Source organism: Antechinus flavipes, chromosome 2 (assembly GCF_016432865.1).
Source record: "Antechinus flavipes isolate AdamAnt ecotype Samford, QLD, Australia chromosome 2, AdamAnt_v2, whole genome shotgun sequence".
Classification (NCBI taxonomy): Eukaryota; Metazoa; Chordata; class Mammalia; order Dasyuromorphia; family Dasyuridae; genus Antechinus; species Antechinus flavipes.
The window spans coordinates 453,766,140-453,792,478 of NC_067399.1; the positions used below are offsets into that span (position 1 = coordinate 453,766,140).

Genomic DNA, 26,339 nt, shown 5'->3' on the forward strand with positions numbered 1-26,339 from the left:
CCCCCCTCAGCCAGGTTTTCCAGTAGTTTTCCTCAGTTTATCAGTCTATTTAAGTTAGGAGGAGCAAGGAGAGCCCTTAAAATTTAGCTAAGGGACATGACCCTCTAGGGCAGAGTTTGGACAAACAATAGAGTCTCTTCCCAGCTCTTATATTGTATGAATGTAAGATTCTGTTTCTGTACTAAACCAATGATAATCCTTCACTTCAGGGTCATTTTAGATCCATACTGGCCTACTTGTGGGTCCTCACAGATATTCCAACTCTTTTTTCCCTCCTCTCTTTTTTATTAAAGCTTTTTATTTACAAAACATACATATGGGTAATTTTTCAACACTGATCCTTGAAAAATCTTGTGTTCCAAATTTCCCCCCACCTTCCCTCAACCCCCTCCTTAGATGTCAGGTAATCCAATATATGTTAAATATGTTAAAATAGATACTCCAGCTCTCATCTCTTTGCCTGCCATTGACTGATTTTCCCCCGCCAGGAATGTTCTTTCTCAAAATTCCTAACTAGTAGAGCTTTCTAGGTTTTCCTAAAAGCTGAGGCCCAGACCTACTCTGAATGTAAAAACCACTGTTTTAAGAAAGCAACTGCTCTCTCCCTCATTTAATTAAAATTCTCTGAGGGTTGGGTTTTCTATTTTATCTTCTCCTTCTTTATCCTAGTCCTAGCTAGAATGATCTGGAAAGAAACAACATATGTAAATTCAACTAAATTCAAACTTTTATAGAGCATCGAAATCATTATATGAAATCAGTACTTTAAGTAAAGGAATTTTAGGGAGAACTTATTGCTGGAGGGAATGGGGAAGATTTAAATCAGAATGGAAGTAAAGCATCAACTCATTATATGAAAGTGAATACTTAATCCTCATAACCAATCAGAGGTAGGTAATGCTAGCATTATACTGAGTATAAAATGATGAAGAAATCTATCCAGAGGTTTTTACATCATTGTCTTTGAGGTGGAAAGACAACCTTGTTATGGAACTATCCCCGTTCTGCAGCAGACAAAATACTGAATCTGATTAAATTGCTTCTCATTCTGCTAAGGCCAGAATAATAAAGGGTGACTCCGCGATTTCCAGTCCAGTGTAGGTTGAATATACAAAGCTGAGACATATGTAATACTCTTTAGATATATAGAATCTCACAAAAACTGTGGGTTTTAGAAATCCTGATTCATCTTTTTAGTAATAGGAGTAGAGCATAATAGTATTCCCTACCTTGTATTCCCTAACTGGTTAGTCCATTTCCAATTTATGAACACAGCTTCAGATTTCCATTCTTTGCCACTTCAAAAGGAGCTATAAATATCTTTGTACATCTTTACGGTTGTTTTGCTTAGGACTAATCATCCTCCTTTTACCTTTCTCCTCCTACTTTTCCCCCACTCCTTCCTTTTCTCCCTTTTCCCCAGCTAAGTGAAGTAGATTTCTATAACCAACTCTGTGTACATGTATTCATCCTTTTTTGACCAATTCACATGAGATCGAAATTCATTTGTCAGCTTTTTGCCCCAACCCCTTTCTCTCAGTTTTCATAAATGTCTCCTTGGGCACTTTAATTATGAGATAATTTTCCCTAACTTTACTTTCCCTCCTCCCCCTATCAACGTAATTCTTTTTTTTTTTCTTTCCTTTCATTCTTTTAAGATCTTCAAGACAAAACAGAAGCACACCCTCAGGCCTTGTCAGTTTGGATATCTCAAAGAACTCAGATGATGCTAAATTAAATTAGAATACATGCCTAAGCCAAGCCTGAGCCTAAAATCACTCCCACCACCTACCACCTTAATTCCTATGCATATGCCGCTGATAGAATGTGGGGAAAATTCCTTCTATTCAAATAGAACCTACTACAAATTTATATACACAATCCTAAGTGAGCACTCCTTGCTGCTAGGTATACTTCTAATACCTTTGTTATCAACTATTTCTTCCTTTACCCCAATTTCACATAATGAATTCATTTTAGTCCTCAGCTAATCTCTCTACTAGTTTAAAGCATTTCATTCTACCCTGTCTTCTCCAACAGACTGCCTTCTCTGACATCCTCACTCTCATTTATCTTCCATCCCTCCCAGTCTATCGGATTCTTCTCAAGGCTCCCCCTCCCTCCTCATCTCTATCCCCATCGCCAAAAAACCCTCCCTTGATCTTTCTTTCCCTGCTAAATATTGTCCTATGTCTCTTCTGGCTTTTGTGGCCAGACTTCTGGAGATCATTTTTTAGGGGTTTTCAATTTCTCTCCTCTAACTCTCTTCTTAACTTCTTATAATCCATCTTCTGACCTTATCATTTCATCAAAACTGTTCTTTCCAAAGTTATCCCTAGTGCATAGCACAGTGTCTGATATATGGTAAGCACTTGTGTGGGACAAAGACCACTGGCTCAAATAAATCAAACAAATTAAGGAGATTCCTCAAGGTAAAAGTAGAAAGGACATTTTTTTTTTCTAATATTGAAAGAAAGGGCATCTCCCTTCCCACAAGCAGTTAGGCAAGGAGAGGAGTGGCCCAGTTAACAGACAAGAATTATAGAGGGGCCTGGGCTAACACTCCCTGTAGGCTGAATCTTTGCCCTGATTAGCCAGGACAAATGACATCACATTCTAAGTTATAAAATGAGGAAAAACTTCTAACCAACCACATCTTTGGGATTACCAAATTACCTTATAGGAGAGTTTCAGAGCCTATGTGGCACTAATTTAGTCTCACAAAGCTAGGGTCCCACTCCTTGTAAACCATGTGATGTCTGGAGAAAGAAACCTGGCCCTGGGACACAGCCGATCTTCCCTCAATTTCTACAACACTGTCTCCATCTTATGAGACAGCTTTCACAGTTCACTTCATTCACACTTAATAAATGATTATTAACTCAATGACTGAGCTCCTCTTTGAATGAAAACATTTATCCTCATTTAGTCTTTCATCATTTTTCGCTCATGTTTACCTTTTTATGTTTCTCTTCATTCATGTTGGAATCTCAAAGTTTCTCTGAAGCTCTGATTCTTTTATCAGAAATGCTTGAAAATCTTTTTGTTAAAGATCTATTTCCCTCCCCAGCATTCATTATATTCAGTTTCCTGAGTAGGTCATTCTTAGCAGCAAATATATATCTTTGGCCTTCTAGAATATTAATATTCCAAGCCGATAAAGTCCAGAATGGTTCCCTAAAGCAGGAGGGAGAAGGCACTGATAGAGATCAGTTTGTAATGCCAGAGAAACTGAGGCAGGAGAGAGATTAGAGAGCTTTAACATTTTATTAATGGGAGAGTAAGATTAACTGGACAGGACTCTCGTCTCAAATTACCCAGTCAGACAGAGATAAAGATATACTGGGACCAAGGAATCCATGTTGGTCCCAGGGCTGGAGGAGACTGTCATCCCAAAAAATCCAGCATCCAGCATACAGCTGCCAGCCACCAGCCTCCAGCCATGAATGGAGGAACCCCAACTTCTTAAATACCTTTTCTCTAAACAAAGGAAGGGGTAAGAAGTGAGGGAAAACCTCTATCAGGATAGGGAGGCCATAAATCCTAGAAAATCCAGAGACAGATGTCTGAATACAAAGAAGTAAAGATATCAATGAGATATCTTGGAATGTTTTAGAGGAATATTGTAAATCCTTGAGGACAGAAAAAAGTCAGGAGGTTTACTCTCTTGTTTATCTTGCTAATTTATAACCTTAGAACAAATAGTCCTCAGTCTTACTGGGTCAGAGGGGGATTTACAACTAAAGAGATTGAGACAGAACAGTTAAGAAAACTGAGACAGGGAAACTGAGTCAGGACAGTTAAAGAGAACTGTGGCATAACATTCCACACTCTCTCTCCTAAATATTCAAACCTTTGAATCTTAGCACCTTCCTCTAGGTACCCAGGAGGTCTTTGACCCACCCTATGTAAAGCAAATGAGCAAAAATAAAACTAGAAAAATGTAAGGACTCATATGGCAAGAGCAAGTCTCTCCCTGATAACCCCAGAGTTAACAGCTGTACAAAGGCTCCCTTGTTGCAAGCATGTCAGGCCCGCTCCAATTCTGGAGCACCACCTCAGCCAGAGAATCCAGTTTGAGATGGACAGTTAGGTCTGTGGTCATTTGTGCACTTAACTCAGTCTCTGCTACAGAGCAGCAGGGTCCAAGGCCCATTCAGAGAGGCAGATCTCTCCAGGGGGAAGGATGAGGCTGTAGTAGCTCCACCTGTCCCTGCCCAGAGAAACAGGACTGCTATTAGAATACAGATTTCTGAGCAGATTATGCAGTTAGACCATCAAGGCAGGCAAACCACGAACTTTTTAGGTGCCTTATATCAAACAAGGTCCTTTGAAATGCTGAGATACTAATTAACTAGGGTTACAGGACTGGAAAAACAGATCAGAGAGACTGCCAGTGTCAGGACAGGTGTCTGATTTCTAAAACTTTTCTAAAAAAATAATAATCCCAAAAACTGAGTCTGCCAGGGCAATTTTAACAAAATAAGGGATTCTAAAGCTAAAACATTCAAATTCAGTCTGAACTAATGAGATAGGGGGTGGGGCAGAAATGCCTAAGGCAAAGTGAACAGGAGCTAGGGGTTCCCATTCTTTCAGGTATTTTAAAAAAAATATACCAGTTTCCCCAATGTTCTATCTCTACCTCCCCCTTTTTTTTTCTCACAAAAGGAATTATCAAATGACCATTCCCCATATAAATCCCAAGAAAGAATCAAAATCCCTATATATAACAGACTAGTACAGTAGCATTTCCTTAAAAGCCCTCAAACATAACAGCAATAATTACACAGTTTTAACAAATCCCATCCCAAGTCTTAAACACACAGTAATAGATGATCCAGGCAAGGTTTAACAGTCAGTCATCAACCATTCCCAAAGTCCCTTATATCAGTCCAAAGTACACTCGATGCAGAGTCCAGTCCATGGTCTCATGTACAAACTGCTGCTTCAGGCTGCGAAGTGATAGGAGGCTCTCATTCCTTGCAGAGTGGGTGTGTGCCGTAGTGACAATCAAAGCTGATCAAAGCTGATCCCGGTTCCAGAAGCAAGCCAATATCTGTAATTTGACCAAAATCTAGAACAAAAACACAAATATAACACATAAAGATTAGATCAGTCTCAGATAGAAAGACTCAGTTCACCAAACTGTTGCAAAATATGAGGAGGCCAAAATAAATTGGCCAGCAGTTTCCTGTGCGAAGAGATGAGTTTGCTTTACAAGCCAAGCAAACGGGTGCAGTCCCAAGTTGCAACATCAGTGAGGTCTCACAGACCCCTGTTAATTGTCCTCTTATCATGTAGAAACCTTAAAGAAACAAAACACAAATATCCAGTAACAGACAGATAACCAGGCGAAATACTCAGTTGCCCAAGCATTTAAGCTACAATGATTAATATATAGCCAGACTGAAAATAGCAAGGCATGACATAATTGAATTGCATTAACAGTTTCTATTGAACTGATCAGAGAGATCAGTTACAGAAGGAAAAAATTCAAGAACATAACTATAACATAACATAAGCAGTTAAATTTTATCAATTATCCTAATTATCAATTGTCCCAGTAACTGTCAGAGGGTGGAGCTTTAAAACTCCCAAATAGCATTAACTAATTAACTCTAAGCCCAAGAAATTTCCCCCCAATAACAAATTCCATTAGTCAAATTTCTGATAACTCCTAAACAAAGATTTATCATAACTTTACAGTAATAACAGAAAGAAATTTTGTCTCAATAAGTTCACAACTTAGAACAATTATCATATCTAAGTAGATGTTACATGAGTAAACATTATACATACAAATCATTTTGCTTTTAAAATACCCAATACATAGAAAAACATCCCAAATTGCATATTGTCCATAACAGAAACATTTTCAAAAGGACAAAGAAAAAAACTATTATGTTCAGAGGCCCTGTAAATAACCTCAGGATGACCCAATACAATCAATTTAAACTTATACAAAAGACCCAATTCCACATAAAAGAATTCAAGTTTTTTTTTTTAAACATAGCAATTAAACTTTTAGAAATATTCCTACCAAAATATGGATCACATTTATGACCATATCCCTCAACCAAGAAAACCTTTATGTATTAAGAAACAAATATTCAATCAATTAATCCAAAAGTAAGCATGTCCTTAAAAATCACAGTTTGCTGCACTGGCCGTAATCAGATAAGAAAAAACCGGCAGGAACATACTCAGTGGGGTGAGGGAAGGAGAGGATTCCACATGGCCACCCTTCCCCCACTCCTGCCCCCCAGGAAAAAACTTCTCTCAGGTTCCCCACTCAATTTCCTACATGGGGATCCTTTTCAAGATTTAGCCCATCAGTTTCCCAACATCAGATTTCTTCCCAAATCCACCCATTTCCAACTTTCTCTTTCCCCCTGACTACATAATTGAACAATCTCCTTAAAGAACTTTCCTACCAGATGCTCCTTTGGTAAAGTAGCAGAAGACAGTGGGGGTGGGTGGCTCCCTCCTCCACCTCTTCACCTACTCCCAAAAGTCTTTCTTTCACCTTCCTAAAACCATGCAAACCTCTAATTTCCTCTACAAATCAGTCCTTCCTAAATCACCTGCATTCCTCTTTCCTTTTCCCTTCAAAAACCTGTAAGATTCACACTTAGTGAATTCACACAAAACCCACACATGTCCAGCTGAGCTGGATTTATTTTATAACTTATGTTAACAAATAACTCAATATATTTCAGAAGGTAACAAACTGAATCAAACTAATACAGCTGTTTTTAAAAGTTTTTTTTTTCTTTTCCACCACATTTCTTCTAACAGCTATTAGCATCTTATCTCCAGAGCTTTTTATTGCCCAGGCCAGGCTAAACTTGAATTTTATTGCTCTTTACTCTAGTAGGCTTTTCCTTAAAAAAGTTTAAAATCACAAGCAAATTTTCCTTAATCATTGTTCTTAAAACTTAACAAAGCTCTTAAATCAGCAAACAGATTAGGAGCTTTTTCCAAGACCTCCACCCCCAGAGAGAAGTTAGTTTCACCTTGAATTCCCTTTTTCCTTTCCAGAATCCAAAGGGGCTTCTGTGAACTTCCAAGCCCATTTAGAGCTTTTCTCTGCCTTCACAGAGAATGCCTAGATATTCCATTCAAACTTCTTTCCTTTAAATGTTAGCACACTACTCTTCTATATATATTTAACTTTCCTGAACTTTCAAATCCCTTTCAATCTATTTTTTTTTTCATTTCCTTTTTTTATTTCTTCCTTTCTCTCCCTTTTCTCCCTTTTTCTCACAGGCTGCTGCAGTCAGCCAGAGACAGAAGAGAGAGAAAGATTTTTCTCAAACTTCTTGATATTTTCTAAGTCTGCAACACATAGGCTGAATTCTTATCTCTTACAAGCTTGCTAACTTTTAGCACAGACACACACAGACAAACATGGAGCTCCATTTTACTAAGCACAGTTGCAACATTGTTCTTAAAATTTTTTCAACCAACAACAGACAGACAAATCACACAGAACATAGAACACATATCACACAGACTACACAGTTACAACATTAAACAAACACATAACATATACCCAGAGGATATTTTCCAGCGTCCCAGAAAATACCCGTCTCAGAACTTTTAAACCCGTCGGTATTTATTCTGAGACTACAGGTTGCTAGCAACAGACCAGACCAGAACCAGAACCAGAACGTACCCCAAAAGGTACCCAGACAGACTTATTCTCCCAAATGCCAAATCGATTTCGTTGTCCACTGTAGGCCAGACTGAGGCTGAAAAACTGCTTCCTTTTCTATCCAGAGTGCTGATCTTTTCCCAAGGAATAGACCAAAATCCCGAGCCTCCTGAGTCAGAGAGGTCTCTAATCTCTAATCCAGTTCTCAGTTTCTATTATCTTGGTGGGACCTCCAAAATGTAATGCTGGAGAAACTGAGGCAGGAGAGAGATTAGAGAGTTTTTAATATTTTATTAATGGGAGAGTAAGATTGACTGGATAGGACTCTCGTCTCAAATTATCCAGTCAGACAGAGATAAAGATATACTGGGACCAAGGAATCCATATTGGTCCCAGGGCTGGAGGAGACTGTCATCCCAAAGAATCCAGCGTCCAGCATACAGCTGCCAGCCGCCATCCTCCAGCCATGAATGGAGGAACCCCAACTTCTTAAATACCTTTTCTCTAAACAAAGGAAGGGGTGAGAAGTGAGGGAAAACCTCTATCAGGATAGGGAGGCCATAAATCCTAGAAAACCCAGAGACAGGATGTCTGAATACAAAGAAGTAAAGATATCAATGAGATATCTTGGAATATTTTAGAGGAATATTGTAAATCCTTGAGGACAGAAAAGAGTCAGGAGGTCTACTCTCTTGTTTATCTTGCTAATTTATAACCTTAGAACATATAGTCCTCAGTCTTACTGGGTCAGAGGGGGATTTACAACTAAAGAGATTGAGACAGAACAGTTAAGGAAACTGGGACAAGGGAAACTGAGTCAGGACAGTTAAAGAGAACTGTGGTATAACAAGTTTAGCTCCTTGCCCCGTCTTCAAGTCAGAAATTCAAGTTAAGTCAGACTCCTGAGACCCACTGACTATGGGGATTGAGGGCAGCCTTACTACACTGTGTCCTGTCAGAAATTCCAGCCATGTCCCTGAAGTTAAATTTTCCCTATAAAATCGACTTATGGCCTATGTCATACCCACTGCCCTCCACTGGGTCTACCTCATTCTTCCTCTTGGTGTCTTTCCCCTTCCTCTTCCCCTTGGTCCTGTGGTCTCTTTTGACCCCATCATGCTTTGAGGTGTCTCTCGTGACCCCAACTTCTCCTTATAGCTAGCTAACTCTTATGGGGTGCTTAGTCCCTTACAGGATTTGGCTTGCTAGCTAGGGACATGCCCCAACCTCTGTTTTTTCCCAACTTTTCCAACTGTTTTCTCAAGTGCTCTCATTTTGGTAAAATAAAAAATATTGTGATCATTTAAATTTTTTAACCTCATTTTTTTTAAGGAATTTTAGTTGAGTTTGTGGCCAACCTATATTTTTTTCTGAGGCACTGGATTTAGATCTTTAGAATCAACAAGATTATAAATGATTAATTCTGATGGATGTGGCTCCCTTTAACAATAGATGATTCAGACCAGTTCCCATGATCTTGTGATAGAGAGAGCCATCCATACCCAGAGAGAGGACTATGGGGACTGAGAGTGGATCACAACATAGCATTCTCACTCTTTTTGTTGTTATTTGCTTGTATTTTATTTTCTTTCTCATTATTTTCCCCTGGTTTGATTTGATTTTTCTTGTGCAGCAAGATAATTGTATAAATTGTGTATATATTGGATTTAACATATACTGCAACCATGTTTAACAAATATTGGACAAACCACCTGATAGAGGAAGTAGGGGAAGGAGGAGGAAATTGGAACACAAAGTTTTGCAGAGATTAATGTCGAAGAATTATTCATGCATATGTTTTGAGAAATAATAAGCTTTAATTAAAAAAAAAAATCAGTGCAAGGCTATCATGGCCACCATGATAGTTCTTATTATGGTAGAGTTCTTTTTTTATTTTCCCATCCTTTTAGCCTACTTTCTGACTTTGGACTTGATATTAGGCGATGATACTTCTGGAGAGTCTGCACGGGTCCTGTTGTTGTTTTCTTGCAATATTGGTGCTATGTCATTTCAGGATTTTATTGATAGTTTGGGGACCTTCAAGCTTTCAGGGCTCCCAAGGTGCCTATGATCTTTTTTTTTTTTTTTAATCTGAGCCAATGGCAAAATAGAAAGTCCTATTGGCAGAATTGCAGGTTCCTCTTTGGTCTGGAATTTTCTGCCTTGGTTATTCTTTTGCAGCTTGAGCCAGATGCCAGAACTGGCATCCTCTCTGAGCCAGAGCCCTGCTGCCAATGCCTTCAGAACTTCCCCCTTTCTCTGTACCAATCAGGGCTTTTTTTGTGAGAGCGAAACCCCCATGGTAAGTCCCCTTTCTCATTCCATCCTGTGTCTGGCTCAGAACTGGGTAGCTGGCCATAAAGTTGTCAGTTGTCTCTTTTCCCTGTTGTGGTCCCCGGTGGAACCCAGGAATGGTCTGGGACCTCCTCTTGCCCTGGTGTACAGCCTCTTCCCAGGTACTAGATTGCTACTGCCAGTTATCCCATGGCAAGCTGGATAACTGTATCTTTTTCTGAATTTCACCATTAGATACTCGAGTGCATTTTCTAGATCAGTTTGCAGAAAGAAGCCCACCACATTGCTGCCTATCACTTTACCATATTGGCTTCATAGCCCTTAGTCTCAGCTATTTACTGTTAAGCACAATTGTGTCAAAAAATTTTGGAGAAACCCTGTTTTCCAGAGCTCTGGCCTAGCAATACGACTGTGCCCTAAACTTGGCGATACAGTAATCCTCTGCACTCTGGCCAAGTGTTTTGCTTGGACCAACACCACATGTTCATTAAGGATTTAGCTTCCCTTATTTCCCAGGGCTGTCTGCCACATGTTCACAATCCCTATTCCCTGTCACTGATGGATACTACACTCCTGTTTCTGGCACAGAACTCTGGTTTTGTGCTTTCCAAGGCGGCCATAACCCCCCAAAAGTTAAGACAGTAACTTCCCATTGGACCAAAGAACTGTATTATTCCAAGAAATGCTAACAGGAGATCTAAGATTTAAGAATGATTGCGTTGTGGGCCAACTCCTTTCATGTATATAAGTGGCCCCAGCATTAGCAACAGTGAGCCCTCCTTCCTGGGAGGTGGGCTTCCATCTGCAGGTGTCATTTTCCTCACTTCGTAATTAATTAACTTCCATTTGTGTTCTGACTCTCCTGTTTCAGCTTCTTTCACAGGTTAAGGGTTCTTTCATTTCTGGTCCACTTGATACCTGCAAAAAGCTATAATATATCCAAATCTGCAATCTAGGAAGCTGCTCCTGTTGCTAGAAAGCAATTTTCCTTTGTAGCTAATACATTTCTTTTCATTTTCTCACTCATTTTATTTGATTTCCAGTCTCAACTGGTCATCTGGTAACAATGGTGGGTGATTCTCCCTGGGCTCTCTAAAATTCTAGGCTGAGAAATTTCTCATTATCCCTCAAGCAAAATGGTTATTGTCCTTGATTCTAGAATAGGATCAGCGCAACATCACTATGTTAGTCACAGGCTGCCTGTCTATGGCTGATCAAACCGATCTATACTTGGAATGCTCTACCACAAGTCAGGAACAAACTATCCATGTGAAAATTCTCTAAATCTGTGCATCACACATTTCTTTTAAGCTACTGTAATTCTGCTTTGCTCACAGAGCACCTTCTTTGATGTGGTCATGTCATGCTGGGCAGGCCTTTGCCAGCATCTCCCATGTCATCTAATCAGTTCCAAAGTTCTTCAGAGAGACCTTGATAATGTCCTTATATTGCTTTCCCTGACCAAGACATCAATGCTTTCTTGCATGAGTTCTCCATAAAATTATCTTTTAGAAAGCAGGTATTTGGCATTTGAACAATAGGGCCCTCTCACTGGAGTTGCACTCTCTGCAGCAGAGTTTAAATCTTGGCCGTGTAGTTTGAGAAAAAATAGTGTCTGGTGCCTTATCTTGCCAGGGGGTCTTCAGAATCTTCCTAACACCATGCAAATGCAAGTGACTCAGTTTCCTGACAGGGTGCTGGTCTAGTGTCCAGCTTTCCCAGACATGCAATGAGGTCAGCATAACAGCTCTGAGGACCTTCAGCTGGTAGGCATTTTATTTTATTTTTTATTTTTTAAATAACTTTTTATTGACAGAACCCATGCCAGGGTAATTTTTTACAGCATAATCCCTTGCACTCACTTCTGTTCCGATTTCTCCCCTCCCTCCCTCCACCCCCTCCCCTATATATCAAGCAGTCCTATATATGTTAAATATGTCACAGTGTAGCTTAGATAGAGAAGGTAGAAATAACCCAGGAAGAAAAACAAAAATGCAAGCAGTTTATATTCATTTCTCAGTGTTCTTTCTTTGGATGTAGCTGCTTCTGTCTATCATGGATCAATTGGAACTGAATTAGATCTTCTCTTTATCGAAGAATCCACTTCCATCAGAATACATCCTCATACAATATCGTTGTCGAAGTGTATAATGATCTCCTGGTTCTGCTCATCTCACTTAGCATCAGTTCATGAAGGTCTCTCCAAGCCTCTCTGTATTCATCCTGCTGGTCATTTCTTACAGAACAATAATATTCCATAACATTCATATACCACAATTTACCCAGCCATTCTCCAATTGATGGGCATCCATTCAGTTTCCAGTTTCTAACCACCACAAGCAGGGCTGCCACAAACATTTTGGCACATACAGGTCCCTTTCCCTTCTTTAGTATCTCTTTGGGATATAAGCCCAATAGAAACACTGCTGGATCAAAGGGTATGCACAGTTTGATAACTTTTTGGGCATAATTCCAGATTGCTCTCCAGAAAGGTTGGCTCTGTTCACAGTTCCACCAACAATGCATCCGTGTCCCAGTTTTCCCACATCCCCTCCAACATTTATCATTATTTTTTCCTGTCAGCTTAGCCAATCTAACAGGTGTGTAGTGGTGTCTCAGAGTTATCTTAATGTGCATTTCTCTGATCAATAGTGATTTGAGCTGGTAGGTATTTTAATATCTCTTCTTTCTCAGACTTTCCTTTAAAATCTCCCAAACACTGAGCTAACTCCGGCAATGCATGCATCAGTCTCCTGATCAATGTATACATCCCTGAAAAGTGTACTACCAAGGCAAGTTCACTTATGCACAGTATTCAAAAGTCTCCATTTGCTCAAACCGATGGTTACATTATCCCTCAAGGAAAATAGAGATTAAGAAAATAGCAGATTAAGGATTAGGTATGATTTAAAGCTGCCTTTGCTTTTTTTTTTTTTTTTTTTTTTGTACTGAAGGGTTGGGAGGTTAAAACTACTTCTCTAAAAGTTATATTTTAATATCTATGAAAAAGAATTAAGAATTTCATTTGGAAAGAGGAGGTGGAAATGTAATTTACCAAATCCCTTGAACACTAATTATTTCCCCTCTATGTCTGTCTGTCTGTCTATCTCCTTCTGTCTCTTTTTCTTTTCCCATTTGTATTATAAAAAAGTCTAATTTTTATAGTGGAACATTTTCTGATATATTCTGAGAAGGGCCCATATTGTCCTTGTTCACATTATCCTGATTATTCTAAAATTAATTAACATTAATTCTTTTTTTTTTTTTTTTTTTTTTGCTTCATTCCCTAACACAGCCAAGTATATTCTATTTGAGATATAGTTCAAATCATCCTATCCTCCTGCTAGGGTATGGGACCTGCCGGGAGAGAGTACGAAGCTTTTGGTGCACAATAAGTTTTCTGCCATGTTGCAGAAACGCCCTTGTTGAGCAAGGAGCAGTGACTTGTGACCATGGGAAAGGGATCGGTTTGAGGGTGACAGTGTAGTTGTTCATGAGCAGGGAGGCCTTGACGGGGCCCCTCACCTGTGAGCAAGCTACTGAATTCCTGGATTGGCTCTCCCCACCATGGCTGACATCGTGCCTACACAAGGCCCACCAGCTGCTTCTCTGAATGGTGATTGGGGATTTCTATTGTTCACGTGCTGATCACGCTTGAAAAAACAAGTATCAACAAGGCTGCACGGCATAATAAACTGGAGCTCTTTTCCACTCTATGAGATCAAAGGGCTCATAGACTTTGAGCTCTTAAAGACGGCTCCAACATCCTCCAAGGAAAAGACAAAAGTTTTGACCCTGGAATCAGAAGACTTGGGTTCAAGTCCCAAGGAGGATAGTATTTGCATGGACTTAGATGTATCGCTAGATTTTCCATCCACAACTCCATGGAACAAGATACCTCAGTTTCTTCCTGATAATTCTCTTCTCCCCCTTTTTCTTTTTGTGTTATATTTTTCCATTAGATTGGGGAATGGGGAATGTCTTTTTCTTATTTGTATCCCTAGCACTTAGCACAATGCCTACCACATGGAAGGTATTTTATTAAATGGAACGTCACCTTACCTGGAACTCATTTTCTTTATCTCTAAAACGAGGGTATCAGATTAAAGGAGTTCTGTGGTCTCAAATTTTTTTTTTTTTGGGGGGGGGGTTCATTTCCTAAAACAGTCAAGCAAGTTTTATTTGAGATATAGTGCAAATTCTTATCTTTCTATAAGGAAACATAGCAAAGTTGGGATTCAAATTGAAGTCTTATGACAAAAAATTTGGGGGCTCTTTCTATTTTTCTGTACCTTAAGAGAAAAATTAAGATTAAAAAAAAAAGACAAGCTTGACAATAGATTCCATGAGGGTAAGGAGGAATAAGGAGAGAAGAATCTAAAATGACCCAAGTTTTCGGTGTCTTAATAGCCAAGTTCAACACTGGAATCAACCAAAATGAGGAAGCTAGACAGGCAGGCTATTTTGGGAGAGAAGAAGGACCTTTATTTTAGATATTGACCTTGGATATGTCAGCAGAACATCCCACTGCATGCTTCCTAAAGAAAGAATAAGTCAAGGGCCCAGATGGAGTCATCTATATTCAAGTGATAATTACAATTTAATGACCAAATAAACTCCCCAAAGAACAGATGGCTGTAATGGGTTCTTGCTCCAAGCATCTATATACCCATGCATATTTGATTCTATGTAAATATTCAGGGAAACAGCCTCCTGGTCTGTGCTTCTTTTAGTCCTCTCCTTCCCTATAGGGCAATAGGAAGTATAGGTTGATCAAGTTAATGATTTTTTCCCTTTTACTTTGGTCAAAGTAAATAAGTGTGATTCTTTAGATGGAAGGCTCCATTTTCTTCATCTGTAAAATTAAGAGGCCAGATTGCACGATCTCTCAGCATTTTTTTAGTGGCTTTGAAACATATAATCCAGTATTTTGTTTGGTCCCAGGCAGCAGAAATAGGACCAAAGGGAGTTACAGGAAGGCAGATTTTGGCTCACTTTAAGGAATAACTTCCTTAAAAAATCAACTATCTGATGATCTACTACCTGGAAATAGCTGAGATTGATAGGGTTTTTTCTATTTTTTTATTTTTTTATTTTTAAAATCTTTTCATTTACTTAATTTTTTTTCTGGTTATACATGAACGAGATAAGGTGAGATCTTTCAAGACAGTTGTGAAAATCGAGTAAGGCTTCATCTATTTCAAAGTTTGAGTAGGCCTAAAGGACTTTAAGCATTAAGTCAAGGGCATACTTAAAGTCTCCTCCCTGCTATCCTCTAAGGGCATACTTAAGTCCCCTTCTTGTTATCCTCCCTATTTCAGTCAAACATGGGCAACTATGTACTTATTGGTCAAGTTCAATTTCTTAGGTAGTTCCTGCGTTTAGAATATAAGATCCTCAGCCAATAAGGATGAGGGTCAGTGGTGGGAGGGGAATTTGCATTAGGGACTAAAAGCATTGACCCTGCCACCTACGGTGCTTCCTCCCTTCGATTGTCTGCTGGGTGGGTGGGATGCCTGATTCTCATTCTGGCTAGAACGCATAATAAACTTTGCTTTCCTTCTAGAGATCTCTCCAGTCTTTTTTTGTTAAATGGTTTCTGCCACATATACATATATATTAACTTTTAAAATATGCATTTCTTTGTGAATCATATTGGGAGAGAAAAATCAGAACAAAAGGGAAATACTATGGGAGAGAAAAAACACAGAAAAAAGAATTGAACTTAGCATGTGTTGATGTACATTTAATCTCCATAGTTCTTTTTCTGGATGCAGATGGTATTTTCTATCTAGAATTTATTGGTATTGCCTAGGATCACTGAACCACTAAGAAGAACCAAATCTTTCATAGTTGATCACATATTCTTGCTGTTATTGTGTACAATATATTCTTGGTTCTGATTGTTTCACTTAACATCACTTCATGTGATCTTTCCAGGTCTTTCTAAAATAAGCTTGTTCATCATTTTTTATAGAATCATCTTTCATTATTATATTTCAATATTATAAATATTATTTCATTACCTTCATATACCACAACTTATTCAGCCATTCTTCAGTTAATGGGCATCTACTCATTTTCCAATTCTGAGCACTTGATTGATCTCACAGTGATCTCAAGGAAAGCGCCAATTGTGTTAGATGACCATTCTCTCCTAAGGGAGAACATGGACAAAATTGTCCCATGATGGAGGTTGAGTGTGTTGGAATTTTTACTTTTAGAGGCAATGTTTATTTTAAATGAAATCACAGATTTACTGAAGTATTATAGGATATCCTTGCTAAAACCAATTTACCTGGAAAAAGCTGATGTAGAGTAATCATAAAAAAAGGTTTTGAGGTGCCCCTGAATATTGCACCAAACTAATTTGTATGCTTACTAGCCAAACTGGTATGCTTCCAGACAAACATTTTTGCACTTATGCGTGGTTTTCTCTCCTTTATGATTTTCCTGGAATACAGACCCAGTATTGGCGCTGCTGGGTCAAAGGGTATACACTGTTTTATAGCCTTTGGGGCATAGTTCCAAATTGCTTTCCAGAATGGTTGGATAACTGGTAGATTTTGAAGCAGAAACTGAAAAATCCTTTGTTAGGAAAACTGGTTTTGCTTTAAGTCAGAGTAGTATTATATTATGCTTTCTGAATGGGACTGATTGGATGAAGTATTTCTCAGTATTGAGTCACATATTCCCTGTTTCCAGAACTGAGACCTTGGGGAGGTCATTTACTCTCTGGAGAAATGAACTTGGAACCTGAGATACAGGAAATTGCAGGAAGTGATGCGAATAGTGATCAAGGATGGTTAGGTTCTTTTAGTGTATCCAATGAGAAGGCTCAAGTCCTTTGCCTTTTAAACCCTGGCTGAGCCGGAAGCTGGTCAGGTTCCAGGAGCACATGGCCAGAGCATGTGATGTCTCCCAGGTGTGTGTCTGGGCCTCTCCCTGCAGAGATTAAATAAATGCTTTCTCTTTGTACCTGATGATGTCTCTGATTAGTTAATTGGATTGGGAAGGGGGTCTTGCACCCGACCGTCCCACACATTTCCTATGTTTTAAACTTAACATCCTCTCTAGGCACTGCAAGGTAGAGAGAAAAGACTCTATTATTAAAAGTGAGAAGTGAGTTTATTAAAAAATATGACATCAAAGTTGTGAAAGAATCTCAGATCTATTCACATGATTTGCAGCTGGACAGGACCTTTGAGATCATGTAGAATGTAATTATGCTCTTTGAGGAAAAGGACTATTTGATTTCTGTCTCTCTAATTCTCAAAAGCTGAGCACACTATTTGCATATTTGTTCATTTGACTTTACTCTTGTTTAATCTAGGTTTTTGTTTTTTTGTTTTTTTTCATTTTGAATATAAGGAAATTGAGATCCAGAGAGAGGAAAGAAAATTGCAGAATCTGACTTAAAACCTAGCTTCTCAGATCTAAAACCATCAAACCATTGCTCTTTCCACTTCATTACATGGATCTTCATTCAGTAGGAAAGTAGCAAAAAAGTTAGGAAAAAAAGTAGGAAAGTATAAGTCTTTAATGGTCTCTTAATTTTTTGTTCTTAAATTGAATAATTTGTCCAGAACCTACTCATTTGCAACTAAGTACCACCCAAGATCTCCTTCCAGTCACTCTTGTGCCATATTGAGTATTGAAATCATGAATTCAGAGTCCTCCAAAACCTTAAGATCAGAAATAAAGGAACCAATAAACTTCTAAGTGAGAGGCAATCTAGCAAGGAACATTGCCGCTCTGTTAAGAAATCTATTATATTGGTTCTTTGTCAAACAGATGTACAAAGAGTGTGTTTAAGATGCTAGGACCTTCAATATAAAGTAATTATTAAATAAAAATTAAAAAAAAATAAGATGCTAGGACTTGATTCTACTTTGAGGATATCAACAAAGAAAGAAATGTGTGATCAAAAAAGAATGTGAGCTGGTCACATGCCCAGACCAAAGGATAATCAGGGGACAGTCTGAGCTCTTGGTTGATCTCATAATGATCTCAAGGAAGTCCCCAACTATGTTAGGTGACCATTCTTCCTTAAAGGAAAACATGAACAAGAGTTTCCCATGAAGGAGGTTGAGTGTGTTGTAATTTTCACTTTTAGAGGTAATGATTATTTTAATGAGATTACAGATTTGCTAGAGTATTATAGAATGACTCTGCTAAAAACAATTTACCTGGAAAAAACTAATGTAATCATAAAAAACGGTTTTGAGGTTCCCCTCAAAACTAATTTGCATGTTCACTAGCCAAATTGATATGCCTCCAAAGGAAGATGATTTGGACGGGAAAAGAATAAGAAACCATGCCATACAAAAAAAAGAAAAACAAACCAGGAAATGTAGGGAATGCTCATCAGTTGGGGAATGGCTCAATAAACTATGGTGTGTCTGTGATGGAATGTTATTGTTCCATGGGAAATGATGAGCAGGATGTTCTCAGAAAAACAACAACAACTTGGAAAGTCCTCCATGAACTCAAGCAAAGTGAAATATACTGTATATAAAGTAATAGTAATGTGCTGGGATGACCATCTATGAATGACTTTGCTATTCAATAATACAGTTATCCATGACTACTCTGAAGAACTTATGATGAAAAAATCTATCCATCCATATCCAGAGAAGGAACTAATTGTATTTGAGTACAAATTGAGGTATTTCCTCTCTCTTTTTCTTAACTTAATTTTTTTTGAGGGTTTTTATTTTCAATAGGGTGGAAGTTCTATGTTTTTTGTTTTTTGTTTTTTTCATAACGGAACTGTTGTGAATAATCAGTTTGCTTTGGGTTCATAGATTCTAGAGCTGGAAGGGACTTTGAAGATTTATTTGAACTTCTTTATTTTTTACAAATAAGGAAACTAAAGACTAGAGAAATGAAGTATGACGTTTTTCAAGGTCACACATCAAGGAAGTAAAATCTGAACTCGGGGCTTCTGATTCCAAATTCAGGGCTTTCCCCACTATATCAAGATGCATACTTCTGCTTGGCTGAAGAGGAGAAAACTAGGAATGGAAATGCTAGGGGGTAAAAAAGAGACCAATATTAGGCAAATTTTCCTAATGAGGAGATTTCTCCAATTCTATCTATACCAAAATATAAATGGCAGCACTTTTTGTAGTAGCAAAGAATCAGAAACAAAGTAGATGTCCATCAATTAGGGAACAGTTAAATAGTGATACACAAATATAATTGACCATTATTGTGAGTTGAGAAAGATCAGTATGAACAATTCAGAGCACTTTTTCATCAGTCCTTTCCAAATCTTTCTCTTATTTCTTTCTTCCTTAATTCTACTGTATTTCCTCTGTTGTCATCCTATATATAGCTTGTTTGTACATAGATGCCCATTGTCTCCTCATCAGATTGTAAGTTTCATTAGAGCAGTGATAGCACAGTACCTCACACATAGTAGGTGCTGAATAAATTCTTATTGATTGGGGAGAAAAAAAGAATTCAGCGAAGTATGAGAAGATTTAAATGAACTGATGGAAAGTAAAGTTAGCAGAACCAGGAAAACAATACACACAAGTTCTGTAGCAAGTTAAGTGGAATGTACTTGTAATTATAATGATCAAGGTTACCCACAAAAATGACTTAAGAAAATGTACCTTCTTCCATTCTTTGAAGAAATGGAGGATTATGGGAGAAACCTTATAAATATTGTCAAATTTTGTTAGTGTTGTTTTATTGAACTCTTTGTCCTCTCCCCTTCTTTCTTCTATTTTCTGTTTCAAGATATGGCTCATTAGATAGGGAAGAAGGGAGGAATATATTTAATTTTAGAAAAAGGAAAATAAAATAAACAAAAGAAAAAATCTTTAAGATAAAGAAAAAAGTATATGAAACTCAAAAATATCAATAAGATTTTTTTCAAATTTAAGAACAAAATTAAAAAACAAAAATGAATTGTTAAAGAGTAGAATTGGCTGTTTCAGGAAGTAGTGAATTACCCAAATATAGACAAGTCTTTAGTAAGATGTTGGATGACCACTAGGAAGGGTTGTAAAATATATTTCTGCTTAGGTATCACTTGAACTCCTGAGAATGGGTGATCTCAGTAGCCTGTGGTGATCAGGATCAGGGAGTTGGGCTAGACTGTGAGCAAAAAGCAGCAAATAGGAGAAATGAGATGAAACCATTACAAGCAACAAGAAGAAAGACTACAGGAAAAAGACTGTAACTTCCCTTCTTAGGACCTTGAATCTACAAAGACACTGGTTTATGGACAGCACTGATAGTAGAAGAGAGGAAGGAAGTGATGCACACAGCAGGCTTTTTATTGTTTTATCCCCCGTGTCTGAACACCAAGCAGCTGCCCATTGGCAAGAGAACAGGCTACAGGCTTTGAGCCAGAGGATCTGCATGGTTTCCTCTCCACCCCAGCCAGCCAAAGTTCCGCTTCCAGTTTTCAACTCAAATCTCTTCCTCCTGAACATGAGAAACAGACCAAACACTCAGACTGGGATCTGGCTTCCCATAAGTTCTGCCTCTCATAACTGCAACGCCAGAAACTGCCAACGTATCTTTACTAAACTGCAGAATTATCAGGCGATGGATAAGCTGTTGTTCTGAACTAGTTTTAATTAGAGATGAATCCCATTCCTATGTGTGCTGGCTCTGACACTACTTGTCACTGGGCAATTCACTTAACGATCCATTCTCTGGGCAGTGGGAGTTATGATCACCGTCTTAGCTGTACTTTGCTTTTTTGCATCTGGCAGAGATCCTGCTTTTGGATGTGAATTTGGTGGGACCTTCAATGCTATGTGGGAACTGAGCTAAAGTTTTGGCCTTTTCCCCACCAGCTCCCCAAACTCCCAGACGACAGTGGTGTCAGGATGTGGGAGGAAATGTTTGCACTTTGTTTTTGTTTTTTTGTTTTTTTGTTATCTTTGAAGTAAATAATCCTTTGCAAAAATGAATGGATGTTTAAGTGGTTAAATGGAAGTTAAGTGTTAATCACTGGCTCCTAAATTTAGTTTGGGGGGAGAGAAGGAGAAGGAAAACCAGCCAGTGGAGGCTCAAACTCTCTACTTTCTCAAGTGGAGAAAGAAACATCCATCTCTTTCCAACCCTCTCCTTAGCTACCTGCTGAAACCTTGAAGGGCAGATGTAGTAGATTACTTCTGGAAGAGGGAGTCAGAGCACATACACAACATGCAAAATAAATGATAATATACAGAAGAAGGTGACTAGAACTAAGTGTCAGTAATAGCTACTGTCACAATAGGCAAGGAGTTTGATACTTAACACCATCTAAATCCAAAATAGTTCGTAAGATTGGTGATCGGGCATTTTACATTTCACCTCAGCTTTACATTATCTTCATCAGAGACCATGTCTCCTGGCAAACCAGGTTATGGTCCTTTTCTTGCTGGTAGCTGACTTCTTTGTTAAAGTTTTCTTTGCTACCAGTCAGCTCCAACTCCTTGAACCCAGGACTTTCAGATCTCTCCAGCTCCCAAGGTCACCTCCAAACCTGGACATAGCCACCTGGAGAATGATGTTTGATTGACTAATTTGGAAACATAATTTGCTTTATTTCACAAGTGTAACTGTTAGTGCTCTTCCTTGCTTGTCTTAGGAAGTAGCTAGATTTCCAGATATTCCAGCTTTCTCTGTCAATGCCCGTCAAGCTATTCGAGACCTCATGAGTTCTATATGAAGGGTAAAGGGAGGATTGAAAGATTAATGACTAAAAAGCACAATAAAATACCATTGTAGAAAAAAAAAAGAAATAAGTTCTGAGAGTATTCATTAATTCACTTCTTACTAAACATCTTGAAATCTATTTTTAAGTAAATTTCTTTTTGTAAAAAAAAGTATAATTGTTATTTTGCTTGCTTTCTCAATGAGTTGGGGAGGGACTGCAAGAAAGAAGAGAATTTAAAACTCAAAATCGAAGAAAAGAAGTAAAAAAATAAGTAAATGACAAATTGGAAAACAAAAACAACAACAAAAAATGAGAGCAATGTTTGATTACCTGGTTAGGAAAGGAGTTTCAGAGTGGAAAAGGCAGCTGGAGACTTTGATGTCTCTGAGTTCAGCTAAGCTCACCTAGTTGAGTCCATGCTCCTCGTAGAAATGGGGGTAGGATATGGAGAAGAACACAGTCCCATCCCCTCACTCCCCACACAGGAAGTCTGGGGACAGAGAGTACTCTCAGCCACATGGCAGAATTGAAGGAAAAGAGCATGCCAGCCAGAAGCTGTCTCTCTTTTGAAATGCCACAGCAACCTGTCCATCTGTCACTGATAGGATGGAGAGAGGACCAAGAATCTTAGGAAGAGTCCCCCTGCCTTCTAGCCTAGAATACTCTCCCCCCACTCCCCAAAAGGCAAGGAAGCTATCTATCCCCATGACTTGATTGGTTCAAAGGGTTAAAGTGTAAATATTTGACATGGCTGCTGAATCATTTAAGGATGTAAAGAGGTCAGCCAAGGAAGAGTCAATGGCCCTCAGACATGGTGGGCACCTTACCATCCCGTTAGTCACCATGCCCTTGTAATCAGATGGATTTCTACAGAGAAACAAAGGTGCAAGGAGATTTATACCTGAACCAGTGCTATATCTTTATTGTTTCCATGCTATGCTTAACAACAGTCTCCTTTTGATTAAGTGTTAAATAGCTTACAAGTGTCTCATTTTATGCTAGCCTAAAATTTGAACTACTGATCAGTCTGAGATTCCTTTCAGGTTCTCTACCATACCAAAATGACCAAATTATGGGTTGTTGGTTGTTGTTTCAGCCCAGAAGCAATTAAGACATTATCTTTGTAACATGGGAATATGGGTTCATAAAGTCCATATGTTCAGTCACCAGTTCCTGTAATCCCCAGAAACTCTGGGTGTGTGCTCCCTGGGATGGCCTCAAAAGACCATTTTAGCTGTTTTAGCTTATGATGAACTTTTTATCCGGACATTTTACTGTCTTGACACTGAGCTTAAGCCCTGTACTATTACAATTATATTTGTCCTAACCTCAATAAGAGAATCAATATCTATTACTGGAAAGGTGGAAAGGGCATGTCAATTGACTGTCCAGTGGATCAATTTAGCACTGCTATTGTTCCCCAAACCTCCATCTTAAGATATCATTCCCATATGGAATATAAGTTCCTTGAGATCAGACTAAGCCACATTTGTGTTTGTGTCCCTAACACTGAGTACAGTGCCATTTCCTTTTAGTTGAAGGATGTAAGTTCAAATCTTGACTATGGTCCCTTGGTGACCTTGATGAAGTTGCTTAATTGCTCCAGATCTCAGTCTCCTCACCTGTAAAATTAGGAAGTTTGGACTAGATGACCCAAAGTTCGATGGGTCCATGGGTAGATTTCAGGAAGTTTATGAATTCAGATTTGATTATTTCTAATTATAATTTAGCATTTCATAATTAAAGGAAATAGGCAATAAACATTATTCTAGAAAAGGCTCATTGACTTCTTCAGACTGCCAAAAAGGTCCATGACACTCATAGTCATGCAACAAGTTAGTGATAGAAACTTCCCTTCCATGTTTTCCTCCATAGATTATATTTTTTCATAAAGTTATGGATTTCCCATAAAAATTGGAACACTATGCCTTACAGCCAAGTCCCTTTTCTTTTTCCTGTCCCAGAATAGCTTTTTGAGAATTGTCATTCTTCCATGTTCCTAGAAAAACAAACCATTGTGGTGAAAGCAGACCAAAACTATATGACTGTGCACAGCAGAGTTGACATATCCTCCTTCCCAATGGAAGCTAACAGCTGGTCTGCTATATACCACAATGAATAGAAAGTGCCATCTGGAGCAGCTGCTTCAAACAAACCCTCGAATGGACAGGTTATAAAATTTATCCAGCGGAAGATATTTCAAGATGGATTGTTTTGTTTGCACAGTGATCACACACCTAGTTACTTCCAGGACAGTAACCATAATACCATCTCTAGATTTTTATTTCATTTATTGGAATTGGATTTATTAGAAAAACTCCTTATGTTAAACAAACAAGCAAAACCTCCAAATCAGATTCCTAAACTAGGAGGAGTCATTTATTCTAATTCCCTAAACAGTCTTATAATGGCAGATAACAGATAAATTTAGTTTCTTGACTCCCAAAGTTAGGGTTCTATCCACTGTAAAAAATTATTTCTCTTTTACAGCTAATAGCTAATTATTGAATCAGGACCAGTGTTTTTCCTCTAATCTACTTTCTCATCTGGAAATTAACTAATGTGGGAAAGCTATCTTAAAGTTTTACCTAAGCCAAAATGTAAAAAGACAGTAAAAGAAATTCTAAGTTTGTACCAATGTGTGTATTTCTGCTTATTGTGTTTTCTCAGACAAGTCTGGAAAAATGTGAATCCTTTCTTTTTTCTTAACACGTGATATGGAAATTTGTGTCTTTTTGACCAAGATTTGGGTGACGCAGGCCATGTACCCAAAGACCCTTATTTTAATATAGCCCACCAATAGCCTACCTTCCAATGTGTTAACCAGTCAGAGTTGATTGCCATTCTTTATTTATTTATTTTTTAAATAATATTTTATTTTATTTTATAATAACTTTATATTGACAGAATCCATGCCAGGGTAATTTTTTTTTTTTTACAACATTATCCCTTGCACTCGCTTCTGTTCCGATTTTTCCCCTCCCTCCCTCCACTCCCTCCCCTAGATGGCAAGCAGTCCTATATATGTTAAATATGTTGCAGTATATCCTAGATACAATATATGTGTGCAGAACCGAGCAGTTCTCTTGTTGCACAGGGAGAATTGAATTCAGAAGGTAAAAAACAACTCGGAAAGAAAAACAAAAATGCAAATAGTTCACATTCGTTTCCCAGTGTTCTTTCTTTGGGTGTAGCTGCTTCTGTCCATCATTTATCCATTGAAATTGAGTCTTTGTCAAAGAAATCCACTTCCATCAGAATACATCCTCATACAATATCGTTGTCGAAGTGTAAAGTGATCTCCTGGTTCTGCTCATTTCACTTAGCATCAGTTCATGTAAGTCTCTCCAAGTCTCTCTGTATTCATCCTGCTGGTCATTTCTTACAGAACAATAATATTCCATAACATTCATATACCACAATTTACCCAGCCATTCTCCAATTGAGATTGCCATTCTTTAAAGAACACCCACTCTTTGAAGAGCATATAATTTGTGAACCCATTGTCATTAGAGATTTTTGGTCTAAGAGAGATGGCCAAATTGCTATCCTTTTATTATTTGCTGACTTTTTAAATAAAATGATTAAATTTCCCAGAAACTATGTCTCAAAATTTTTTTAATCATCACACCATTATGGCAGATTGTCAACAGTTCCTCATTCTTCCCTTTTCCTCCTCCTGCTTCAAAAGGATCACATCCAACAAAAAGTACTACTTTGAAATTCAGGGTTGAATCATATTCTTTTTTTTTCTTCATTAGTATTTTATTTCTCCAAATACATGTAAAAATAATTCTTAACATTCACCTTTGTGTGACTTTACATACTCCAAATTTTTCTCTCTTTCTCCTTCCCAAGACCAATTCATGTAAGTCTTTACAGGCTTTTCTGAAATCAACCTGCTCACCATTAAAAAAAAAATTAATAATAGCTTTTTATTTTCAAAATACATGCAAAGATAGTTTTCAACATTCACTCTTATAAAACCTTGTATTCCAAACTTTTATTCTTCTCTTTTCCCCACCCCCTTCCCTAGGCATCAAGTAATTCAATATAGGTGTAATTCTTCTAAACATATTTCCACAGTTATCATGCTGCACAAGAAAAATTGGATCAAAAAGGGAAAATATGAGAAAAAAAACAAGTAAACTACAACAACAAAGGTGAAAATACTATGTTATGATCCATATTAAATCTCCATAGTCCTTTCTCTGGATGCAGATGACTCTTTCCATCACAAATCTATTGGAATTGCCCAAATCTCTTCATTGTTGAAAAGAGCCAAGTCCATGACACTTGATCATTATACAATCTTGTTGCTGTGTACAATGTTCTCTTGGTTCTACTCACTTCACTCACCATCAGTTCATGCAAGTCTCTCCAGGCCTTTTGAAATCATCCTGTTGATTGTTTCTTTCTTTTTTTTATTAAAGCTTTTTATTTTTCAAAACATAGGTATGGATAATTCTTCCACATTAGCCCTTGCAAAACCTTGAATTCCAATTTTCCTCTCCTACTCCCACCCCCTCCCCTAGATGGCGAGTAATCCAATATATATATTAAACATTGCAGAAATGTATGTTAAATCCAATAGATGCATATATATTCATACAATTATCTTGCTGCATAAGAAAAATCAAATCAAACCGGAAAAAATGAGAAAGAAAACAAAAAACAAGCAAACAACAACAAAAAAAGAGAAGATGCTATGTTGTGATC

At 38.0% G+C, this 26,339-nt stretch overlaps 1 long non-coding RNA gene across 1 annotated transcript; it reads right to left on the reverse strand.

Annotated features, from left to right (window-relative positions):
- Positions 1–3,248: 3,248 nt before the first annotated feature.
- On the reverse strand, positions 3,249–22,043 carry LOC127550511 (uncharacterized). The gene is made up of 2 exons (XR_007950877.1): positions 21,951–22,043; positions 3,249–5,074 (listed from the first exon to the last, which is right to left on the reverse strand). It is a non-coding gene; the product is annotated as an uncharacterized LOC127550511 (long non-coding RNA).
- Positions 22,044–26,339: the final 4,296 nt, after the last annotated feature.